A 25,645-nucleotide genomic window follows, 5' to 3' on the forward strand; every position below is an offset into this window, starting at 1 on the left:
ATGAACTTCCCTACCGTGTTGCCAATATATCCCTAGGTCAAGGAATAGTCTTAATGTGTAAATTTCAGCCAAACAAGAAATCAAATACCAAATCCAGAATTGATATGGTCAACATTTTTTTTTTTTTCTTTTTAGGTAGGGTCTCACCTAGGCTGACCTGGAATTTACTGTGTAGTCTCAGGCTGGCCTTGAACTCCCAGTGATCCTCCTACCTCAGCCTCCTGAGTGCTAGAATTAAAGGCATGCCTCACCACACCTGCCTTGATAACAGCAATTTTTTAACAAAAGAAATATAGAAACACATACACAGATGTGACTCTTTGTAGATTGATGTGATTTCACTGTGAATCTTTTCTGTTTAGCTATGTGCTACTTGGAAAGTTTCATCAAATGACAGTTCATGTAAGGACATTGGAAAGACTCATAGTAATTCTAGTTCATCTAAGGACATTTTGCTATTAATCAGAGAAGAGACAATTATATTTACTTCAAGAAGATCTTACACAGTCTTGTTGTTGAAGTGCTGCTTAATTATTTTACTAAATTCAGAGTTGGAATGGGAGATCAGTGCCATTGTGGGGGCACATAAACCCTTCTGTGTAGCAGTAAATATTTCTGATTTGATGACTTCTGTATCTCTGTTGTATAAAATATGCCTCTCATTCCTGACTTTTTAAAGTTTTACAAATATTTTATTTATTTATTTATGAGAGACAGAAGGACAGACAGACAGAAAGGGTGCACCAGCGCTTCTAGCCACTGCAATCGAACTCCAGATACATACACCATCATGTGTATCACTACCTGGGATCTGGTGAGTAAAGCATTTGGTTCTTAGGCTTCACAGGCAAACACCTTAACCACTAAGCCATCTCTCCAGCCCTCCTGATGTGTTTTTAAAGAGATATATAGTAGATCCTGATTTTGAAGTTCAAAGACTCTCTACCTGAGAACACTGAAAGCCCTTGACATTGAATTTTGGTTGTCTGTGTGTGTTTGCTTTATAGGGGGCTGTTCCCAGTGTTTGACCAAGCAGACGTTAGTTGCCCCTGGTCCAGAGCTGCCTGGTAAGTACTCTGTGATCCACAGAGAAGGGCTGTGGTGGTGTGATTCTAGAGCATTTGGTCTGACAAATGAATTTCCTCACCTATGCCTCTTAAATCTGACTTGCACACATTCTTTGATGTGGTAGGGAATCAGGCAGAATGTTCTTAGATTTCAGGGGTTCCATTTTCTAATTCCATGGGGCACTGTGTCTTGTGCTAATGTACAACTTGCTACTTGTGGCAGTGTTGGCAGCATTCAAACAGCATCAGGTGTGAACTAACCTCTCTGGTCTTTACTGTAGCTCTTGTTGAGGAAAAAGATAGTGACTTTTCAGTCTTGTGCAGATTTTGTTTAGAGGATTGCCACCAACATGAAAAATCATGGCTGTACTCATTCAACATCACTGAGAAGCCTAAACTTCTGGGAAGCTGTCTGTGGAGTGATGTGATGTCAGTCAGTTCTTTGACACTCCCCTAATCCTTCATGAAATGTCCAGTCGGAACCAGAAGTAAATTTGTGTGGATAATTTGTTTTGTTTAAGCACTATAACTCTCTAGTGCTTTTTGCTAGTCTCAGGATTCTAGCCAGTGTGAAAGATTTCATTTCTGATCCTTAGGATTCACAGGCAAGCGCTTAACTGCTAAGCCATCTCTCCAGCCCCAATTGTAGTTTTATAATATCTGTCACATATAAATTATACTATGCATCTTTTTTATTCCTTTAAGGAACAAGAAGTCATTATACAGTCATCACATGAACCACCAACATTACTGTCCCCTGTGACAGGTGGACCAAGGGTCCCAAGCTTTAAACATCAACCTTCATTGTGCAGCATGCTTTGCTGGATGCAGCGCTGTCTTCTGGCAATGACCCTGGGTGGTTTTCTTCCAGCCTCTGTGAGGGGAAGAGAGAATTGCATAACCTGACGCATCTCCAAATGACCAGTCTTTAATGATATGAGTATCAAAAGAGTGTATTTATTATTGAATGTTCCTACCTATTTTTAGTCAAGTGGACTACATTTTACCACTCTCCGAAGGTGACTCATAAAGCTTGTCTTAGGCATAGCAGAATGGAGGTGGGCTGAATAATTTTAGACTTTAAATCAGTGGAGATGTGTCATTTGCTTTTAACTCAGTTCTTATTATATTTTTCTGGACTATTCCCTTTTCCTGTATAGCAGTCATGTTTTCCTTACATATGCCATTGGGCATAAGCTGCATATAATTGACACAGATGGAAGAATCTTGTGCTTAATGAATGTAAATATTAATTTAAGAGTTGGAAACAAGCAGAAGTTGTTAGTCACATGTTTTACATTCAAGGGTGATGTTCTATACTGGGTGATATAGTTAGATTCATTAGACTTACTGTTCTAGGGCAGTAGACATGTGTAGCTGTGTAGGGGCTCTTTTCTTCCCCACCCCGAAGGGCCATATGTTGGACTTGTTGTTGGTTGATATCTTTGTGTTAATCTTGGCTAGAAGAGAGTCTTTTCTATTTCTCCCATCCTCTCCTAAAAACAAAAACATTTCCTCTCTATCCAAGTACCATTTAATTGTTGGATATCGTAACTTGGGAATTAAAAAAAAAAACATTAACCAGAATATCTTTTATACTATAATAGCTTCCTTTCTAGAGTCTGGAACCAGAACATTTCTGGTTTTGTCTCTAACTGCCTACCTTATTTTTGCCTGATTCCAATAGTGAGCAGTTCTGAAGGAATGGTTATTGCACATGGTTTTCAGGCCTTTTAGTGGCCATAGTATGCATTCAGAGCACATTTCAGTTTTAGTAGTAGTGTATTTCAGATCATGATTCATGCCAACTTGAACTTGTTACCAGTGTTCGTCAATAAACAATTTTTAAAAATTACATACATGACTATTTTTGGGTGAATTGTCCTCACCACTGCTTTGCTATACAAATAGAGTTTAGTCAAAACAAAGATGATTTTCAAGTTTGATTGGGGGTGAAAAAAGTAATTCTTCATAAATTTCTTTCCTATAGGATTTTAGTGTGGAAGGCTACTGAAATATGACTCTAACTAATGTTTACTACTTTGTTCTAGCATGAATTGTTTTGAAGTGTTTGCATCAAATATTGATTACTCTCCAGATTTGCGTTAGGTGTGTCCCTCACCACACTTCAATGTTGACCCCCTCTCTTTACCCCATATACACACATCAGAAACTTGTACGCTATCTGACTTCTCTCATACCTGGAAACCCATATGTATTATATGAGCTATGAGCTCTTCCTTTTGTTCCTGGATCTGAAGTGTATATTCTTAGGGATTAGGCATTGTTTTGTAGGAATAAAGATATTGCTCGTGAACTAGTTGGTAGAAATGATAGTGACTTCAAATGCTTGAGTAAATGGAAGTCTTTACTTTTGACACAGTAACAACAATCCCAGAAATCTGTGGCTTCACATTTTCAGAGCATATTGCACATATTAGGAGACTGAAACTGAGGCTGGACATGGTGGCACCTGATTAGAGAAAGCTGACACAGGAGGATCAATACCAGACTGTGCTTCATAACATGATTCCATCTCAACAAATAGTTAAAATAAAAATGCATCAAGGCAGAGAAGAGGGTTTTTGCACAGGTGGTTCATTTATCAGGGTTCCAGGGGCCACTAATGAGTGTGCAGGGGAAGCGGAAGTACAAAGCAGAATAATTACTCTGTCTTGCTGTGGGGGAGGGTTTGTGATCTGAGCTCTGTAGCACAGCTGCTTGGGTAAGTCTGTCTCACTGAGGCAGCCAGGCTGGCTTGTTAGCTCTCCTGTCAGTTCTTGGCTATAGCATCATCTCTGTCCTGCTTCTCTCCAGTGGTGATAGAAGAGGCCTCCCTTTAAGTTCCAAGGGGTGGGGGTGGAAGGTTCAGGAGCCATCCCTTGGAAACCAAGCATGCCAGAGGTGGCAGGAGCTCACAAGTTGGTTGAAAAGGCCCAATGCCTGGCCTCTGAGAGCATTTGCTCCTCCTAGCAACTTGTGATGCCTGCTTCCTCCTCCTGTCATTTCCAATGACTTAAGCATTTCAGAGGTTATATAAAATTCATTTCTTTGCCTTGAGAAGGAAGTGCTTTAGAAGCCCAAGTCCTTAAATAATGACAGTGTTTAAAGATGCCTAGGTAGTGTTTATTGAATATAATTTTTATATGTATTAGAGCTAGATAAACCTAGATTTTCAAGTTTTCCTTCAATGAATACCACTATAAGTAATGACTCCAGTGCTATGGAAACATGAACAAAGATGCAAAGATACCATGTGATTATATGACTGGAAATCATTCTTGATGGCAACATTTCCAAGTTTAAATAGCAGTATTATTATTATTATTATTATTATTATTATTATTATTATTTTGGGAATTGAGCCTAGGGCCTCATGCATGCTAGGCATGTGCTCTACCAATGAGCTACATCTGCAGCCTGATTTTATTACATTTTTAGCTTTTATCTCTTTTAACTTTCCTTTATTTCCTAATACGTTACCTTTACCTTTGAAAGAATTTTCACAAACTTTTTTTTTCTTTTTAAATTTTTATTAACATTTTCCATGATTATAAAATATATCCCATGGTAATTCCCTCCCTCCCCACCCCCACACTTTCCCATTTGAAATTCCATTCTCCATCATATTACCTCCCCATTACAATCATTGTAATTACATATATACAATATCAACCTATTAAGTATCCTCCTCCCTTCCTTTCTCTACCCTTTATGTCTCCTTTTTACCTTACTGGCCTCTGCTACTAAATATTTTCATTCTCTCGAAGAAGCCCAGTCATCTGTAGCTAGGATCCACATATGAGAGAGAACATGTGGCGCTTGGCTTTCTGGGCCTGGGTTACCTCACTTAGTATAATCCTTTCCAGGTCCATCCATTTTTCTGCAAATTTCATAACTTCATTTTTCTTTACCGCTGAGTAGAACTCCGTTGTATAAATGTGCCACATCTTCATTATCCACTCATCTGTTGAGGGACATCTAGGCTGGTTCCATTTCCCAGCTATTATAAATTGAGCAGCAATAAACATGGTTGAGCACGTACTTCTAAGGAAGTGAGATGAGTCCTTTGGATATATGCCTAGGAGTGCTATAGCTGGGTCATATGGTAGATCAATCTCTAGGTGTTTTAGGAACCTCCACACTGTTTTCCACAATGGCTGGACCAGATTGCATTCCCACCAGCAGTGCAGAAGGGTTCCTTTTTTTCCACATCCCCGCCAACATTTATGATTCATGATGGTGGCCAATCTGACAGGAGTGAGATGGAATCTCAATGTAGTTTTAATCTGCATTTCTCTGATGACTAGTGATGTAGAACATTTTTTTAGATGCTTATATGCCATTCGTATTTCTTCCTTTGAGAACTCTCTATTTAGCTCCATAGCCCATTTTTTGATTGGCATGTTTGATTCCTTATTATTTAACTTTTTGAGTTCTTTGTATATCCTAGATATTAAACCTCTATCAGATATATAGCTGGCGAAGATTTTTTCCCATTCTGTAGGTTGCCTCTTTGCTTTTTTCACTGTGTCCCTTGCGGTGCAAAATCTTTGTAATTTCATTAGGTCCCAGTGGTTAATCTGTGGTTTTATTGCCTCAGCAATTGGGGTTGTACTCAGAAAATCTTGGCCAAGACCAATATGTTGAAGGGTTTCCCCTACTTTTTCCTCCAGCAGTTTCAGAGTTTCCGGTCTGATGTTAAGGTCTTTAATCCATTTGGACTTAATTCTTGTGCATGGCGAGAGAGAAGAATCTATTTTCATCTTTATGCAGATATATATCCAGTTTTCAAAACACCATTTGCTGAAGAGGCTGTCTCTTCTCCAATGAGTATTTTTGGCATTTTTATCGAATATCAGGTGGCTATAGCTACTTGGGCTTACATCTGGGTCCTCTATTCTGTTCCACTGATCTACATGTCTGTTTTTGTGCCAGTACCATGCTGTTTTTGTTACTAAGGCTCTGTAGTGTAGGTTAAAATCAGGTACGGTGATACCACCAGCCTCATTTTTGTTGCTCAGTATTATTTTAGATATTCGAGGTTTTTTGTGATTCCAAATGAATTTTTGGATTGTTTTTTCTATTTCCATGAAGAAAGCCTTTGGAATTTTGATAGGGATTGCATTAAATGTGTAGATTGCTTTTGGTAAGATTGCCATTTTCACAATATTGGTTCTTCCAATCCAGGAACAAGGGATGTTTCTCTACTTTCTAGTGTCTTCTGCAATTTCTCGCTTGAGTGTTTTAAAGTTCTCATTGTAGAGATTCTTTACTTCCTTGGTTAGGTTTATTCCAAGGTACTTTATTTTTTTTTTGATGCAATTGTGAACGGGAGTTATTCTCTGATTTCATCCTCTGTGTGTTTGTTGTTAGCATATATGAAGGCTACTGATTTCTGTGTATTTATTTTGTATCCTGCTACATTGCTGTAGGTTTTGATCAGCTCTAACAGCTTGCTAGTAGAGTCTTTAGGGTCCTTTATGTATAGAATCATGTCATCTGCAAATAATGATAACTTGATTTCTTCCTTTCCAATTTGTATCCCTTTTATGTGGGTCTCTTGCCTTATTGTTATGGCTAAGACTTCCAAAACTATATTAAATAAAAGTGTGGACAGTGGACACCCTTGTCTTGTTCCTGATTTTAGTGGGAAAGCTTCCAGTTTTTCCCCATTTAGTAATATGTTGGCTGTAGGCTTGTCATAAATAGCCTTTATTATATTAAGATATGTTCCTTCTATTCCCAGTCTCTGTAGGACTTTTATCATGAAGGGATGTTGGATTTTGTCAAATGCTTTCTCTGCGTCCAGTGAGATGATCATGTGATTTTTGTCTTTCAACCCGTTTATATAATGTATTACATTTATAGATTTGCGTATGTTGAACCATCCTTGCATCTCTGGGATAAAGCCTACTTGGTCAGGGTGAATGATCTTTTTGATATACTCTTGTATTCTGTTTGCCAATATTTTGTTGAGAATTTTTGCATCTATGTTCATGAGGGAGATTGGTCTGTAATTTTCTTTTTTTGTTCTATCTTTGCCTGGTTTTTGTATCAGGGTGATGCTGGCCTCATAGAAGGAGTTTGGTAGAATTCCTTCTTTTTCTATTTCCTGGAAAAGCTTAAGAAGCAATGGTGTTAGCTCTTCCTTAAAAGTCTGGTAAAATTCAGCAGTGAATCCATCCGGGCCTGGGCTTTTTTTAGTTGGGAGATTATTGATAACTGCTCGGATCTCCATGTTTGTTATAGGTCTATTTAAGTGATTAATCTCATTTTGATTTAATTTAGGTAGGTCATATAGATCAAGGAAATCATCCATTTCTTTCAGATTTTCATACTTTGTGGAGTATATGCTTTTATAGTATGTCCCTGTGATTTTTTGAATTTCTCTGGAATCTGTTGTGATGTTACCTTGTTCATCTCTGATTTTATTAATTTGTGTCTCTTCTCTCTTTCTTTTGGTCAGATTTGCTAATGGTTTATCAATCTTGTTTATCCTGTCAAAGAACCAACTCTTTGTTTCATTAATTCTTTGGATTGTTCTTTTTGTTTCTATTTCATTAACTTCTGCCTTAGTCTTTATTATTTCTTCCCGTCTACTGATTTTTGGTTTGCCTTGTTCTTCTTTTTCCAAGGCTTTAAGGCGAAGCATTAGGTCGTTTACTTGTGACCTTTCTAATTTTTTAATATAGGCACTTAAGGCTATAAATTTACCTCTTAGAACGGCCTTCATTGTGTCCCAGAGATTTTGGTATGTTGTGTTCTCATTATCATTTGACTCTATAAATTTTTTGATTTCCTTTTTAATTTCTTCATTGACCCATTCATCAGTTAGTAGTGTATTGTTTAGTTTCCATGATTTTGTGTATGCTCTATAGCATTTCTTGCTACTGATTTGTAGTTTAATTCTATTGTGGTCAGATAGAATGCAAGGAATTATTTCAATTTTCCTGAATTTGTTAAGATTTGCTTTGTGTCCTAATATATGGTCTATTTTAGAGAATGTTCCATGTGCTGCTGAAAAGAATGTATATTCTGCAGCCATTGGATGAAATGTCCTGTATATATCTGTTAAGTCCATTCCTTATATGACCTCATTTAGTCCAGATGCCTCTCTGTTTATTCTTTCCCGGGATGACCTGTCAATTGATGAGAGTGGGGTGTTAAAGTCACCCACCACCACTGTGTTTGGTGTTTTCTGTGACCTTAGTTCTAATAGTGTTTGTTTGATGAATTTGGGAGCCCCCATGTTAGGTGCATATATGTTTAAGATTGTAATGTCCTCCTGTTGGAGTGTGCCTTTAATCAATATAAAGTGACCTTCCTTATCTTTCTTGACTAATGTTTAACTGAAGTCTACCTTGTCAGATATTAGGATAGCAACCCTTGCTTGCTTTCTAGGCACATTTGCTTGAAACTCCATTATCCAACCTTTCACCCTAAGATAATGTTTGTAGAAAGTTGAGTTTCTTGGAGACAACAAATTGTAGGATCCTGCTTTTTAACCCAGTCTGCACATCTATGTCTTTTTGTTGGGGCATTGAGGCCGTTGATATTAAGAGATATTATTGAAAGGTGTGTATTTATGTTTGCAATTTTTTTTTGTGTGTGTGTGTGTGTGTGTTTCTGGTTCTACCTGCGCTCTCTTCGGGTAACTAGTATTTGATTATTGCTTGTTTTTTCTAGGTTCCTTATATGTGTGCTTTTCCTTTTCTTCAGCATGGAGGATTCTATCAAGTATTTTCTGAAGAGCTAGTTTTGTCTTCAAATACTCCTTTAACCTGCTTTTGTCATGGAATGTCTTTATTTCTCCATCTATTTGAATGGATAACTTTGCAGGATAAAGTAACCTTGGTTCACAGTTGTTATCTTTCAGAACTTGGAATATATCACTCCAAGCCTTTCTGGCTTTAAAAGTTTGTGTTGAATAATCTGCTGTAATCCTGATGGGCTTGCTTTTGTAGGTAACTTGATTTTTCTCTCTAACTGCTTTCAATATTATTTCTTTGGTGTGTGTTTTTGGAAGTTTGATTATAATATGGCGAGGAGAGGTTCTTTCTGGGTTTTGTCTGGCTGGGGTTCTAAAGGCTTCCTGTATGTGGATTGGCACCTCTTTCCCAATTTGGGGGAAATTTTCTTCTGTGATTTTGTTGAGGACACCTACTATGCCTCTGGAGTGGAATTCTTCTCCTTCTACTATGCCCTGAATTCTTATATTGGATCTTTTCATAGTGTCCCGAATATCTTGAAATTCCCACTCATACTTTTCTATAAGTTTGTCTTTCTCATTGTTGGACTGCATTAGGTCTGCCACCTGGTCTTCTAGCTTAGATATTCTGTCCTTTCCCTCATCCATCCTACTGGTGAGATTTTCTACAGTTTTTTATTTCATTAACTGTGTTCTTCATTGTTAGTAATTCTGACTGGTTTTTCTTTATTATTTCTATTTCCTTATTTATGTCTTGTATTGCCTTCTTTATGTCATTAAATTGGTGTCCTGCATCTTCTTTGATTCCTTTGATTTCCTCTTTGATTGTTTTGATGTGTTCTTTGACCTCTTTGAACATATTTATAATCATTCTTTTGAACTCTTTCTCATGCATTTCTTCTAACTCTTTCTCACTGGAGGACATTTCTGATGCATTAATACTTTTAGGTGGATTTATATCGTCTTGCTTTTTAGTGTTCCTTTGTTATAATGTATATATTTTTGCATCTTGGATTAAGTTAATGCTTGGATTTTCTAGCTAGCTGGGTATTCTTAGCTGTATCAATTGATTTGATGTAATATGTTTTCAGGGTAGGACCTTAAGGTGTTAGGTGTGGCTCTTAAGACTCTCAGAGTATCTACAAAGATGTTCTTAGGGGTTGAGTTTCCATGCTATAGGAGTATTCAAGCAGGCTGAGTGGAATAAAATACATGTAGATTCTAAAATTTAACTAAACACTGTACACATTCAATCAAAAACAGCCCTGAGTATGTATGCAAGAGTAGTTATTATAAAGGCCAGATCCTCTATCAACAAAGAGGTTAAGATTTCTGGTCTGTTCAGGGATCCAAGTCAGCTTGCGTCCAAGTGAGACCCTTCTCTGGTACAATCCCAGTTAACTTGGATGATTTTGGTCTCAGTCAAGTTGCTGCCTGGGTCGTTGGGCTGCTGTTCTTATTTCTGGAGCTGAGAACTTGCTTTTCCTGCGGGGCAAACCGAGTCACTGCTGCTGCCTCTGCTGCTGCTATAGCTGCCACGTTTGGATCCACCACTGCTACTGAAGCTGCTGCTGCTGTGTCCACTGCCGCTGCTCCCCCTGAAGCTGCTGCTGCCGAGTCTGCCGCTGCTGGCACTCCTGGGTCTGCTGCTGCTGGGTCCGCTGTTACTGGTGCTGGAGCCACTGATGTTGCTGCCGAACTCTGCTCCTGCTTGGGTCCCACTGTCAGCCCAAGTTGGCGTGGCCGGGTCCCGGGCCGCTGCTCTGTTCGCGGGAGCTGGGCTCAGGTGGTGGGGGAGGGGAGGGAGCCGCAGCTGCTCTGGTTCTCTCGCGCTCCAAGCGTTCTTCTACCTCGCGGTCTGCTCCTCCGTTGCTTGCTGCCGCTCTCCCCTCACGTTTCCCGAGTTGCGGAGAGCGCGGTGTGAGGGAAAGCTCCCGCACCTGGCTTTTCCTGCAGCCGGAGTCGAGCCTGGCGGCTTTCTGGTGCGTTGCGGCAGAGGTGGTTGGCGGAGCTGCCGGAGCCGCTTTTCCCACCTGTGCAGGCTCTGGATGCTCTGGATCTCTTGTACTTCTCCGCTTCCGCTTCATTTTCCTATACACCTCACTTTTTAGTAAAAGTGTGTATTTTGCTGAGTTTTTTTGGTCTTTTTCCCCCAGGCTGCTTTGGCGTGGTACCTATGCCGCCATCTTAACCGGAAGTCCTTATTATTTTCCAATTTTCACAAACTTTTAAAGGGAACAACATTTATTTTCTTGGGTACTTTCATTCTCAGAATGACATGAAAGTTCACATTGGTCCACTTGAACCGTGAGCTCAGTGAAGTGATATATGAACTGTGCTTGCCAATTTTCAGCCCTCAGTTTTCTTGTACCCTTGGTAAAGAAAAGAAACAGACTGACAGCCAGCATTGGAGGCTGGGAGGCCAGAAATTGCAGGTGAAACTAATTTGAATAATATAGTTCTTCCAGGACACCCAAATTATTATAATTTCAACATTTGGTCATTATAAACATAATTGAGATATAATCCTTTTGTTCAACCACTGTGGGGTTTTCTGTTTGCTTGCTTGCTTGTTTGTCTTTTTGTTTGTTGGTTGTGTCTCATTGTAGCCCATGCTGACCCAGGCTGGCCTCCAGCTTGGACAGTACAACTTTAGAATGTTACAGAAAACCGTAGGGCTGTGGACTCTCCCAGCTTGGAACCTGTTTTCTAAAGAAGTGTGGTGGTACTTTTGTCTAACACAGGTGATCTGGTCTACCTGGGTGAGTCATTATCCCTGGCTTGAAAGAACTGCAGGTAGGAATTGGGGTCTTTTCTTTTTGCAAGTTTTTCAAGTAACAGATAACCTTTAGAAGAGAAGTATTCTAGGGCTAAGTTTTGGAAGAATGTAGAATTGAAGAATTGAATGTAGAAAGACCAATAAAGAAAGGACAGTTTTTCAGAATTTGAAAATGTGTGTGTGGCATGTGCATGTGTGAAATGTATGTTAGAGGCAGATTCTAGAAGTTTGGTTACTTGGAGTGGACTACAGAGGTGGCATTAGGAAAGGTGACCAAATTGATTGATGCCAGGCTCAAAACCTTGGATTTTCCAGTTCACGGGGTCATTATGCTCCAGTATGTGTTGAGATTTTTTGGAGAATGCAGTGGGTGGAAATAGCAGTGGTTGTCTTTTTGATGCTTTTGTTTTCTGAAGGTCAGCAGCTTGGGAAGGGCTTCCCTGTGTGGTTCTTGCCAGGGTTACACATTTGAGCAAGAGGGCAGAGTCCCAGACTGTCTAGACATCTTGCTGTCTCCACACAACCTATTTTTTCCCTCAAGAGGTCACTCTGCACCAAGGACTGTAGGCTTCCTCACAGCATGTCCCTTTTGGGGAAGATGGACCATAGACTGGTGAATTTTTCAGCTGATGGGTGGAGGTGGCACCACATCACTTTATGATTTGGCTTTGGACATGGTGCCTCCTTTCTTACCAGTAGCGCTCTCTACTGCATTGCTGTAAGTATCTTGCCCCCTTGAGCCATGTTGTGAGAATGCTGTAGCATGACCCCAGAATTTATTCCTAGGCATCTGCATCTGTCTGCACAGTGGCTCTCTCCCCTTCTCCTTTCTAGTAAGCTAGATGGGCAGGCCTCAACAAAACCTATCTCCTTATCCCCTGAATGGCCAGCCCTAGGCCTACATTTATCTTTCATCATCTTCCCTTCTACTTGCCGTGGGTATTCCTGACTAGTGCCATACCCCAAACCCAAAGAGTCTCCTTCTTTTGATTTGTTGAGGAATTGAGAGATGGGAGAAAGTAGAGCAGGAACAAAAGGGAGAATTTCTCACCTCTTACTCTTCCTTCCCAAGAATGTCTTTTTCAGAAGAGGGAAGCCTTCACTTTTGCCAGTGCCTGGATTCTTCTCCCTGTCCCCATGTGTGGTTTTCTCTTCCTGTATTTCTTGTTCTTCTTGGCCATCTGGTTTGCCCTTCCCATGCATGAGGAGGGAAGAGGGCATGAGGCCAACACTGTGGCCTTTGACTAGAACTAAGGTCAGCATTGCGCCAGGCGCTTTTCTTGGTTTTTGTAGAGTTTTCATGCTTTTCCACAGTGTCAACTTGTTTTTCTTCTCCTCTTCCTCTTGAGAAGTCACAACTTTTGCTTAGAAATTATTAAAATGCCAGCTGTATATGAGTTTAGGTGAAGTACTGGGATTTACTTGTAAAATGCATTAAAACCATAATGTGGCTGAAGGCTGACATATTCAAAAGACCAAGGAGACCAAAACCTTAATTGTAGAGTTTAGGTGTTAGGTACATAGCTATGCCCATAGACTGTAAGAACGTATCTGCTGTTGAAAATTAAATCCTTAGAGAAGAGAAGCATTAATCAAACAGGATACATTTGAAAGCACCATGTCAGCTTTCTGATACAGCCCAGCTGAAAGCTTGTCCCGCATGTCAGTTCATCTAGTAAAAGGTTGTGTTTGCATTATCATTTGTTTCGGTTTTGGTTTCCCCACAAGCTTTGCAGAAGCAGGGAAAGGTTTGGCAGGGTAATATGCAAAGTCTTCCAAAGGTTCAGCTTTAGCATTGGCCAGGCTTTTTGCTCATTGCTTGTGAGTATGCTGCTGCTGAAACCATTGTGATGGCATTGCTCAAGGTGTTTGTGGTTGTGACAGGGAGACATTCTTATTCTGAAGTCAGGATAACTTGTCCTCTCACCAATTCTGCAAACTCCCTTTTAACATTGGAATCTTTTCTAGACCTGAAATAGGGATCCTGTCCTCACTAGTAGCTGAAATGGTTCCTTCCTTTGGTCTGTTTCTGTCAAAGGGAGGGAAATGAACAAACTGTAACTCATGGGTACAACGCTTACCTAGCACGCACAAGACCCTGGTTTAATCTCAGCATTTCAAAACTCAAACAAATTTAGGCTGGGACTGTAGGTCTATGATAAAGCACTTGCTTAGCATATGCAAGGCTCTAGGCTTATCCCCAACACCACATTTTTTTTAAAGAGGAAGAAAATAAGCTTCTTGGTAATTTAATTAACTTATTTATTTGGGGCATACCAACAAAATGCTTAACTTTGGCAGAAACTGTTGCAATTGAAAAGCCCTTATCTACTTCTCTGAACTGAAGAGGAGTGAGAGCCTTATCTTTGCTGTCCTTAGGTGAGAAAAAGGCAGCTTGCCCACAACTGAGGACTGAAAACTGAAATAAATACTCCCAGAAGAGGAGCTGGCCCATGACCTTGTCCTGCAAACTGCCAGATCAGTTTCTTCCTTCCTTTTCATAGTTTGTGGTCTGTCTGGGGGTCAAGTGTCACCGAAATAGGAAGAGAGAAGTTGGAGGGTAACTCCAATGACAGTGTGATGTGATCTGCTCTTCCTTATGTCTAGAGGACTTGTGATTTTACACTGAGGATTCAGGGAGCTGGGAGAAAACAGTCCTCTGTGACACATAAACAGGAAGTTAGTGCCATAGCAGTATGTTTTTATACTCCCTGAATAATCATGCTTTACTTAAAAATTTGGAGAAATACAGTATGTGTTTTGCACTGGGGCCATCTGAAAGACTTCTTATAGAACCTTTGGTATCAAAGAATTCACACCCACTTTCCTGTTCTGAAAAATGGGTGACTTTTCATCATTGGCTGGCTGTATCAGGGAGTGGTAGGAAGAGTGGGGCCACTCCATGTGGAATGGCTACAGGACCGCTGAATTCCGTGTTTGGAATGATACATGTACACCACCTGTTGCATTGAAAGCAGAATGGTCATTCCCATTTTCCTTTTTTTTCCCCCCCCTACAAGTATTGCTACAAACCGTACTATCTCTTGAGGCTCAGGACTGATTTCCAATTACCAATTCCAACTCTTTCTTCTCTGTCTGTCCTGAGTAAGAGTAAAGTGTCTGCCAGGAGCGCCTTGAAGAGCTCAGTGGATCTTGCCTTCCAAACCTTGGTGCTCCTGTCACTGGCCTAGTGATGACGGTCTCTCAGTACCATTTACTGGTACCTGGGAGGACACAAAATGATCATGCAACACACAAGATATAATTTTGAAGGAGAGTCAGGAGACTTGATTGGAATTGAGTGCCATCCTAATTTGATTCACAGCTTTTATTGAGGGCTTTAAGATAAAAGCTATGGGGAGTCTGGGCGTGAAACAGATCATGAGTTCGCATCAGCTCAGATAATTCATCTAGGTTGGTCAGGAAATCTTTGGGGAAGCTGAGGAATTTCTAGTGTGGGAACTCCACCCAAGGTGCAGAGTTTTCCGTATCCCCAGGCTTAGCCTGTGCAAAGATTAATATGGGACTTTTCAAAGTGTGACTTGTATCGGCTCTAGACTATGTACAGATGCCCTTGTCAGTTTGCCATACTATGTCCTTTTCATACATTCACGTTACTTTTCCTTCTTCCCACCTCACCTCCCACATTCACCAGAACTTAAGCCTTCCCTAGGGCTCAGTGCTGCCAGTGGCTTCCAGTTTCCTGCAAAACCTGGTTTCCTTTACATTTTCTTCTTTTTACTGCTCTCTTTTTAATTCAAGTGAAATTCACATTATGAAAATTACATACTTGAGGTTGAACAGCCCCTCAGCCCATTTTTTTTTTTTTTTTTGCCTCAGCCCATTTTTAAAGACATGGATTGTTTGCTATTTTGTTATTTAAGTAGTGTTTATATATTCTGGATATCAGATCTAATTTGTAGAGCTTGTTCTCCCATTTTTTAAGTTTTAGTTTAATTTTCATGAAAATATCTTTTGATGAACATGAGTTTTTAATTTAGATGAATTGTAATTTATTTTTTTCTATTAATTGGTTCTTGTCATTTTTTATATCTGGTGTTTCATTATTATATTTTAAGAACCTAAGCTTCTGAAGATGTATTGTAAGATTTGCTCCTAGTTTTACAAGAATTTTATGGCTATTACCTCTTATATTTAGGTATGTTACATCATTGATCTATTTTAGATATAATGTGAGATCAGGGTCCAAATTCATTCATTTGCCTTTGGCTTCTCAGTTAACCCAGGACTATTTGTTGAAGGCACTACTTTTCCCCCATGGAGTCATCTTGGTACTATTAAAAATATATGTATGGGAGGGAGAGAGAGAGAGAGATAAAGGGGGGGGAGGGGGGGAGAGGGGGAGAGGGAGGGAGGGAGGGAGAGAAGGAAGGATGGAAGGAAGGAAGGAAAGAAAGAAAGAAAAAAACAGAGAAAGAAAGAAAGAAAGAGAGAGAGAATGGGTGTTCCAGGGCCTCTAGCCTCTGCAAATGAACTATAGCTACATGTACCAATTTGTACATTTGGCTTTGTGTGGGTTCTAGGGACTCAAACCTAGGTCATTAGGCTTTGCAGCCAAGTACTGTAACCACTGAGAAACCTCTCCAGCCTGATCTTGGTACTCTGGTGTAAGAACCAACCGGGTGGGCTGGAGACATGGCTTAGTGGTTAAGATATATGCCTACAAAGCCAAAGGATCCCTGTTTGGCCCTCCAGGATCCACGTAAACCAGATACACAAGGGAGCACATGCACATGGAATTCGTTTGCAGTGGCTAGAGGCCCTGGTGTGCCCATTCTCTCTTTCTATCTTTCTCTGCCTCTTTCTCTCTCTTAAATTATATTTATATATAGGTGTCCCAATTGTATTCCATTGTATTTTCCCCTTTCTTTTTCCAATACCACACTATTTTGGTTATTGTATCTTTTTAGTAGTATTGAATTCCAGAAAATGTGAATCCTCCAACTATTTTTTCCTAGTGTTGTTTGGCTACTTAAGTTTCTCTTCTCCTGCTTCTAGCACTGCTTTCTTCTGTTATGATCCTTGAGTTGTGGAATGGTTCCTCAGGAGAAAGCAGTGGCAAAGGGGCATAGCCTCCTGGTGCATGTGAGTCATTATAAGCATACTGGAACCCAACAGACCCTCTTGCTTAACCTGGATGAAAACTATGCTTCTGGTTTTCAAAGGCAAACAGTGCACTAGCTGCTAATTGTAAGCTGTTCCTTAGAACTCCAGGGGCCTTGGTTCTAGGAGCCATTTGGAAAAGAGAAAATGTATGTTCTTGTCATTGCAGTGATAACTTGATCATTTTCTGATTAATGCACATGTTCTAACTATATTGGTTGTCACCTGTAATTGCACAAGTAGCTTTAAAAAAAAAAAAACAAAAAAACAAACTTCTCTGATCTACATGGAAGCTGTGATACAGGCAACAAAATCAGGAAGAAGTCAGAATTGTGTAGCCAGAGCAAGGAAGGAGGCTAGTAATGTTGCTGGGATCAGTTGCCAAGATGAGTCACATTTGTTTCCAGTGTATTTGGCCTCTGTTGTGTTCCTCTGAGGATTGTAGGGACTATGTGGGATTTTCCTTTTGGAAAGAACTTTTAGCTGTGAATCCTCAGTAACTACTCTTTAAGCATTTCCAGATGGTCCTTAAAGCCCTCGCCTAATGGAAGCTGATTGATTGCTCTTGATGGATGGGAGAAAGCAGCTTTGACTCCTGCACACCATGATAATGTGAAGGTATGAGCAAAAGACATTTCAGTTGAACCTCACTAACATGCAATTAGGAGCAGGCGTGCATGCGTGCGTGTGTGTGCATGTATGTGTGTGTGTGTGTGTGTGTGTGTGTATGCGCATGCGTGCACGTGAGTATGTGTGTTGTATGCCCATGTGTGGTTTTGGCATTCATGCCATTATTGGTGGGGATCATAGTTCAGGGGGCTCCCACTGAGATTTCCAAGTTCCCGTGTCCTGGGACAAAGAATTGCCCTAGGGACAGGTGGTAAGGTAATAGAAACAGAGCCACTTTATTAAAAAAGAAAATGGCACTCGAGAATGGAGCGGGATAGTGAGCAGAGAAGAGTCCAACGCATGAGTCTCCTGACCTGCCTTCCTGTGTTTGTCTATCAAGGTCTTCTGTTACCCATGTTCTGTTGTTTGTAGCCCAGATTGGGAACAGTTTTCAGACTCTGTCACTGGTTTTCTTCATATGCTAATCTTATTTCTTTGAGAGAGATATAGAGGGAATGGGCACAGCTGGGCTTCCTGTCACTGCAAAAGAACTCCAGATGCATGCACCACTTTGTGCATCTAGCTTTATGTAGGAACTGTGAATCAAACCCTGGCTTCCAGGCTTTGCAAGCAAGTGCCTTTAACCACTGAGCCACCTCTCTAGCCCTTCATGTTAATCTTGGTGTCTCTCCTAGTTTGAACTCTCCTGCCACAGTGATCCTAGAGTGCTCATTAAAAAGTTCAAATGGCAGTGCAGCATAGACAAATACTAAACAGAGCTGAATAAATGGCCTGAGGCAAGAGACCCAGGGCCATCCACAAAGGTTAACTTCTGGCTCACTCATGCAAGCCTGAAGCAGAGATGTTTGGTGTATGCAGGCATTTGTGAACTATTTTCCTACCCAGAATCTAGACTGTGAGAGAGGTTTGAGGGACAGTAAGAATGGAATTTCTGAGCCCACCTGGTACTCAGACAGCATGTCCTGGCACACCTGGAAGTGTGCCCACCCTGGAATCCCCTTCAGTGGCTGCTGGGAGAATCCAAGAATAAGATCCCTGAGGGAAACAGATGTCACCAGGCCCAACTGAGGGACCAGCTGCAGCTCACCTCTCAGGTCAGAACAGCTTGGTCTCCAAGGCTGGGTGGGAGTTTATGACATTGCACTGAGGATTAGATTCTCAATGAATATAAATAACAATGTAGAGCAAACCCCATGCTCTTAGAGAAGAGCTGATGCTCAGTAAATGGCAGTTATTGTTATGAAATATTGCAGAAGGTTAGTTCTTAAAGGGTACTACTCCATGGTGGAGCCAATGTCCAGGATTTTCCAGGGGAAGTGTAGATTACAGCTTCCTGTCCAGTCTATCCACTTGTGTTTTCTTATAGGAGTAGAATTGTTAACAATAATAAAATCCCATTAAACATGTTCAATAAGAAACTCCTCTTCTTAGGTATAGGCTTTCACTTGCAAACATGAATAGCTGTCATTTTCAGCTTGTAAAATGACTCAGAAAATTTTCGAAGGGAGGATTTAGGCGCTGTGGAGCCTGCTATTTGTCTTCTTCTTTTTCTGCAAGAAAAGGAGTAACTGAAAAACATGCACAAGGAGAAACAAGTCTATTAAGAGAGATTCTCAGTATGATGTTGGGTAAAAAGCTTTACTTCTGAAACTTATTAAATGTTTTCCCCCAAATGGTGAGATTAATTTTTAACTTTTATGTCTTAGACACACTGAGTTTTGTTTTTCACAATAATGTGTTGAAAATTTTTTGAGGTTGGAAAACTAGCAGAGTGATTATCAGGGGGAAAAAAAAAACTTGTGAAATATATTGCTGATAATGAATGATTATATCCCTATTTGAAGGAAGAGGAGCCAAAATGGGTACTTTTACTTATTTATTTTTGAGGTAGGGTCTCACTCTAGCCCAGGCTGTCCTGGAATTCAATATGTAATCTCTGGGTAGCCTCAAACTCATGGTAATCCTCCTAAATCAACCTCCCAAGTCCTGGGATTAAAGGTATGCACCACTACGCCTGGTTTCCAAACTGAATTTTTTTTTTAATTTTTTTTTATTTATTTATTTGAGAGCGACAGACACAGAGAGAAAGACAGATAGAGGGAGAGAGAGAGAATGGGTGTGCCAGGGCTTCCAGCCTCTGCAAACGAACTCCAGATGCGTGCGCCCCCTTGTGCATCTGGCTAACGTGGGACCTGGGGAACTGAGTCTCGAACCGGGGTCCTTAGGCTTCACAGGCAAGCGCTTAACCACTAAGCCATCTCTCCAGCCCCTGAATTTTAATACTAGTCCCTCTGCTGAAGGAAATTCTCAGATTGTCAAGGCAGAAGTGCTCTAACTAGAGATAAGGACTTGCTACACTGTGTGTGTGTGGTGGGGGGTGTGTGACTGGGTGGGTGTGGCTGGTTACTGGTGTTTTCCACTAGGAGAAAGCACAGGATAGGTACAAAGTCATAAATCTGACCTCTATCTCCTCCTGCCTAGGCTGGCAGCTTTCTCCCTCCCTGTTTCTGGGGTCAGAAGGAACTGCAGAATTGCTTATCTACTTTGTCTGCATATAACATTTTTCCTCTTAAAGGAACTGTACCAATGACCCAACAATTACATCACTTTGTCACAGGTAGTACAGATCAGCTAGGACTGCTGACAAAATACTATGGGCTGTGTGGCTTAAACACAGTGTGGGGGTTCTGGACATTCCAGATCAGGCTGTTTGAGATGTGACTCCTCTAGGGCCTCTCTCCTTGGCTCACAGACTGCTTTCTTGTCTGCACATAATGTCTTCTCTGCTTGTGCACCACAGTCCTCATGTCTCAGTGTCCAAATCTCCTCTTCTTAGAAAGTCAAAGTGCAGGTTGTATTAAGACCTAACCTAACAGCCTTCTTCTATCCTAATCACCTCCATAATGGCTTTGTCTCCAAATATAATGAGTACTGGGGCTTAAAGCTCTGTTTTAGGGGAAGGAAGAAAGAGAATCTATTGCTTAACAGGCAGCAGGTGTTAAAGAAGACACAGGTAAGGAGGAGCAGATTCATGAGGATAAGGAAAAGTCATAGAGGGGTTCTTTAGACTGCTATTGAAAAGAATCTGCTCCCCTAGATGACCAGTGCATCAGTTTTCACAAATAAAATAAAGTGGTGTAAAACAAGAAGCATTCATTTTTTGTTCATTTTTTTAATTTATTTATTTGAGAGCAACAGACATAGAGAGAAAGACAGATAGAGGGAGAAAGAGAGAATGGGCGCACCAGGGCTTCCAGCCACTGCAAACAAACTCCAGACGCGTGCGCCCCCTTGTGCATCTGGCTAACGTGGGACCTGGGGAACCGAGCCTCGAACCGGGGTCCTTAGGCTTCACAGGCAAGCGCTTAACCGCTAAGCCATCTCTCCAGCCCAAGAAGCATTCATTTAGCTTACAGTTCCTAGCTTGGCTGTTTTGGCTGACTTCTGCTAAGAACCTTTGCTGATTCACATAGAGCTCACCTATTCCCTGGGCCAGCTGCTGAGTATGCTGAGGGCTGGCTGGTCTAGGATGGCCTTGTTTGGGGCGACTCATTTCTCCCCAGCTCTTTATCCTTCCAGCAACGTAGTTTAGGCTTGCTTATATGGCAGTATTAAAACCCTGAGCAAGAGAATGCCAGGCAATACACCAGTAGTTCTGCTACATTCTGTTTCCTCACGTGTGTCATATGCCAGCCAGACTCAGGAGGTAGAGATCTGGGTGCTTTCAGGTAAGTATTATTGAGGGCAAGGATTATTTAATTCTAAAAATTTGGGGCCCTATTATACTATATTTATAACAGATTTTTGCCAATACTCATGAATCAAAAGAGAGTAGTCTGGAAAGGAATTCCACGTGAGTTTATTTGTGGATTCTCCTTCTTTGTGCTCAAATTGGGATATGTAGTTTAAACGGACCATTCTTACAACTTCAGATGTCATACTATACTGTGGGACAATGCTCTGAGACAGTGGCTGTGAAGATCATTTTCTTTGTTAGAGCAGCGCAGAATAAGGGAGAAGGTGGCTTCCAGGGCTCAAGGCTTTACTATAAGCCTCTATTGGCCACCACGAGGAGGTGAACCTCTTGGAGCTGTGACAGAAGACTGAGTCTGTGGGATCTTGTGTCAATAGGCTATTTTGAGTTCATTCAGTCATAACACCACATACAGAAGACTATGGTGCATACAAATTTTCTTAGAGAGAGGCACCTCATTCTCGTCAGATTTTCTTGTCCTTTTTAGCCATTGGGGCTGTGTTAGGGGAGTCCTCCCTCACATTTACTCAGTATATCATGTAAAAAAAATTTCTGGCCTGGAGAGATGGCTTAGCAGTTAAGTGCTTGCCTGTGCAGCCTAAGGACCCTTGTTTGAGGCTTGATTCCCCAGGACCCACATTAGCCAGATGCACAAGAGAGCGCATATGTCTCGAGTTCGTTTGCAGTGGCTGGAGGCCCTGGCACGCCCATTCTCGATCTCTCTCTCTCTCTTTCTCTTTCACTTTCAAATAAATAAAAAAAATAAATTTTTAAAAAATTGCTGTGTTTACCAGCTGCTCCTTTGTCCTGTTGTGCACTAAATTTCAATTTAGTGATGGAGATGGAGGTGGAAAAGAACACATTAACATCTTAAGGATGGAGAAAGGGTACTGGTATGTAGAATTAAAAATTTTTCTATTAAAGTTTTATATTGGGAGAACAAAAATAACCCAAGTTTTAGTGTATTCATCTAGAAGATCTTTTTGGCAGGTTCTTATAAAGTTAAACATAAACAACATATGGCTATTAATTTCACTGCTAGGATTCCCCCCAAAACCAAGAAAATGGAAGCATGTATCTCCACAAAGACTTGTGCATAAGTGTTCTTAGCAGTTTTCTTCCCTCCATCCCTCCATCCTTCTTTCCTTTTTCCTCTCCCTTCTTCTCCTTTCTTTTTTCCCTTACCCCATTCCCTTCCCCACTCTCCTCTCCTCTCCACCCCTCTCCTCTCATCTCCTCTCCTCTTTTTTCTTTCCCAAATGGGTTCTCTTATAAGTCAGGCTGGCCCAGAACTTACTGTATAACAGAGGTTGGAATTCCTGATTTCTCCTTTCTCTTGGTACTGGGATTAGAGATGTGTAGCACAATGCCAATTTTAGTAACTTTCATTATAATGCACACTAAAAATGAAAAAATATATGCCACTATGTGGTAAATTACGATTTGCACCTATAATGGAGAACTACTTTTCAATAAAAACAAGTAACTTATTCATACTAACAGCTTAGATAAAATTCCAAAGACTACCTACTAAGTGAAAATGCTCTATCATTTTACTTATACAATATTTTAGAAGAGGCAAATCTAATTTACAGTGTGAAAGTGGACTTATGGTATGTGGGGGTGGAAGGGTTGTTGTTATCAAAGGAGCTCTGAACTGATGAACAAGGCTCTAATATCTGGACTGGGGTGCTACTTAACTATGTGCATATGAGTATTCATAACATACTTTAGTGCAGCTGTCAATTTGGGAAGAATGATCCATACTTCTAAGAACACAAAGTATTACTATGGGGCAATCAATAACCTTTATTATACATTGGGACTTAAGTTTAAAAAGAGTAAAGCTAGGCTGGAGAGATGGCTTAGCAATTAAGTCACTTGCCTATGAAGCCAAAAGACAAAGGTTTGATTTCCCAGTACCCACATAAGCCAGATTCACAAGGTGGCTCATGCATCTGGCATTCATTTGCAGAAACTGAAGGCTCTGCCCCCCCCCGTCTCTGTGTGTGTGTGTGTGTGTGTGTGTGTGTGTGTGTGTGTGTGTATACACATATATATATCACACACATATATGTATATGCCTGTTTCTCTTGCTGTCTCAAACAAATAAAGTTAAAAAAAGAGTAAAGCTTTCTAGAACCTACTTATAAGCCAGAAATTTTCTTAATAGTTTTAGCTATCCAATGTTAGAAATAGCATTCAAGAATTACAAAATCAGACTCTGGTCATCCTATGGACCTGACTCATGTAATTCGGTGAATATCTTTTCTATTAAAATCATATTTGAGGGCTAAGGAAATAGCTCAGTAGTTTAATGCACTTGCTGGCAGTGCCAGCTGGCCTGGGTTTAATTTCTTAGGACCCATGTAAGCTAGCTGCACAAAGTAATGTATGGGTCTAGTTTATTTATAGCAGCAAGTGACCCTGGTATGCCCATATATTTTCTTCTTTCCTTCCCTTATTGTCTCCCCTCCCTCCTCCTCCTCTCTGTCACACACATTCTCTCTTAAACAAATAAGTAAAACCAAACTTGAAGAATTCTTTGGCAGACGTGTGAAAGCTTCAATTATTTTGGCCCACCATGGTCATGACACTAGGGTAGAGACACAAAATCCTTTTCAACATTTGTTGCAGTGTGTGGGAGTGAGTTAAGGTCAGTGTATGATTCAGAGGTCATTGATGGCCAGCAAACAAGTAGGATTCTTTGATGGAAATCTACATAAAACAAAAGTAGACAAGATAAGGAGGGAAATAGTCTTAAAAATTATTTGGAAGTGTCCACTCTAGTTGTATAGGACTTACTGTCCTAAAACTCTATTTTGTCCTGCTTGCTTCCTAGTTGTTTAGAAGAGCAAGCTGAGGGACCCTGCTATGTGCTTATTTGGATTCAAGGCTGGATGTAACTTAGTATGAACAAGTTTTCTTCTAGCATCAAAGAGTTTATGAATTCCCAGATGTCACTTATACCCCAGAGCACCACAGACAGTGATTATATTGTCAAAGGCTGGTGGCGCTAAATGAAAAGCAGATTTTTTTTTTTTTTTTTTTGCTTCTCAGCAGAATTGTCATCTATGTGGAATGACTAAAATGTATCTTAGTTTAGTTTTATTTTGATCACTCTGAAGTGGCTTTCAGGTTTGATCTTCTTAATGGATTAATGTTAAAATAATGATACTGACCTAGAAGAATCTATTTCCCTCTTCATTAGTGTTTTCTAGACAGTTACTTTTTGTATTTAACATCTTTGTGTATTCATTGATTTGGCACATGCTTGTTGTCTGTCACGTACCAGGACCACAATCTAAGTACTAAGAACAGTTGGCAAGACAGTCCCGGCTTTTATAGAGGAGTCTTTTCCACTAGGGGGAAAAGTAAGCAGATGTAAAACACGACTATTTCATGAAGGAGTAAACTAAGAAAATAAAGCCAGGCATTGTGATACATGTCTATAATCCCAGCCCTCCTGAGTCTGAGGCTGAGGCTGAGGCAGGAGGAGCGAGCGTTTGAAGCTGGTCTGGGCTACATAGCAAGACCACATCTCAAAAACACAAAGTATATGGGGGAACCTGGAGTGGCAGGATAGATGGCCATGTAGTGTAGGTGATATCATGTGTATGTACAGTCAAGTATGATCATACTACACAGGTAGCATTTAGCTGCGAGCACAATGATGAAAAGCCAAGTACATGACAAACATGGGTAGAACTTCCTGACAGAGGAAAGAGCTAGAACAAAGGCTATAAGCACCCATGAATTTCTGACGGTGTTTAGGTAACAGTGGCCAGCATATGGGAGGGAGAACAGGGCCTACAATGTAAAAGGTTGGCAGCAGCAGCTACACATGATCTCCATTAGAATTAGGTAATGACTCCTTTTTATTGTTGATTTTTTTTTCTTTTTTTTGTTTTTAAGAATGAGAATTATTTGTTAGGCATGATCTGATTTATATTTCAGTAAATCACTCTTGCACTGGAAAATTAATTGGGAGTGTGGAGCTGAAGATAAGATTTGAAGCTGAAAATCCAGTTAGGAGACTGTTGGCACTAACAAGAGAAAAGGCTTAGAGGAGAGTGTTCAGGGTGATGATGGAGAAAAAATGGTAAGGCTTTTAAGCTAGTCTGAATTAAGCAAATGAAATGAACATGGAAGATGAGTGCAAAAGAGGTACTGAAGGTGTCCCATAGGTTGCCATATTGAACAAGGGGAGAGAAATTTGTAGAGATGGGGAAAATATGTATGTTTCTTAAGCAGCTGTTCTGCTTTAAGCTTTAAAGTTTACTTTATTGAGTATTTAAGTAAGCAGTTGGGTATTTTACTCTGTAGCAGCTGGCTGTATAAGAGCTAGGATGAAAGTGGGAATGATGAAGAGAGATGGAATGCCAAGCTTTGGAACTACTTCTGATTACCGATGAAGAGAAAAGACATAAATGACTCACTTGAACACGTGGAGGCTAGCTTAGCTAAAGAGGCCAAGATTGAGGACAATTATCTGATAAAGTCAGGGGAAAAAAAAAAAAAAACCACCTATGAGAACCTGGAGTCACTGTCACCAAGAAAACTAGCATATCAGGAAAGAG

At 40.5% G+C, this 25,645-nt stretch overlaps 1 protein-coding gene across 5 annotated transcripts in view; it reads left to right on the forward strand.

Annotated features, from left to right (window-relative positions):
• The window catches only part of Plcb4 (phospholipase C beta 4), a 409,699-nt gene that overhangs the window by 161,096 nt on the left and 222,958 nt on the right, over positions 1-25,645 (forward strand). For 3 of the 5 annotated variants that reach the window (XM_045156591.1, XM_045156592.1, XM_045156594.1), the window contains one exon: positions 1,008-1,067. The exons of 1 other annotated variant lie outside the window; for it this stretch is intronic. The gene's annotated coding sequence lies outside the window, so the exon portion shown is untranslated. The remainder of the gene's footprint in view (positions 1-1,007; positions 1,068-25,645) is intronic. One more of the 5 variants, XM_045156593.1, reaches the window with a different exon arrangement.

The sequence above is a fragment of the Jaculus jaculus genome, chromosome 8 (genome assembly GCF_020740685.1).
Source record: "Jaculus jaculus isolate mJacJac1 chromosome 8, mJacJac1.mat.Y.cur, whole genome shotgun sequence".
NCBI lineage: Eukaryota > Metazoa > Chordata > Mammalia > Rodentia > Dipodidae > Jaculus > Jaculus jaculus.